The sequence below is a fragment of the Frankliniella occidentalis genome, unplaced genomic scaffold, assembly GCF_000697945.3.
Source record: "Frankliniella occidentalis isolate FOCC.00 unplaced genomic scaffold, Focc_3.1 Scaffold35, whole genome shotgun sequence".
Lineage (NCBI taxonomy): Eukaryota > Metazoa > Arthropoda > Insecta > Thysanoptera > Thripidae > Frankliniella > Frankliniella occidentalis.
In genome coordinates, this window is record NW_026267165.1 from 1,609,485 (window position 1) to 1,609,859 (window position 375).

The following is a 375-nucleotide window of genomic DNA, read 5'->3' on the forward strand; positions in this document are numbered from 1 at the left end:
TGGCCCAGAGGTGGTCCACAAGGTGGCCTGGAAGTGGCCTGGGTGTGCCCCTAAGGTGGCCCTAAGGTGGCCCAGAGGTGGTCCAGAAGGTATCCTAGAAGTGGCCTAGGGGTATGGCCCTAAGGTGGCCCTAAGGTATGGCCCTAGGGTGGCCCTAAGGTGGCCCAGGGGTGACCCAGAGACGATTCAGAGATGGGCCAGAAGGGCCCAGAAGGTGGCCTACAGGTGTGAGGTGGTCCTGTGGTCCAGAGTAGAGGCCAAGAAGTAAGGACCTGAGGTGGCCCGGAGGAGGTGGCGCAGCGTTGGCCCTGGAGGTAGCCAAGAGGTGGTCGCCGAGGATGGGCGCGCGGGGGCGGTTTAGGGTTCACGGCCGCG

At 64.5% G+C, this 375-nt stretch overlaps 1 protein-coding gene across 1 annotated transcript in view; it reads left to right on the forward strand.

The window, feature by feature from the left end:
• The window catches only part of LOC127749142 (uncharacterized), a 20,063-nt gene that overhangs the window by 6,779 nt on the left and 12,909 nt on the right, over positions 1 to 375 (forward strand). The gene's annotated exons all lie outside the window — the stretch shown is intronic.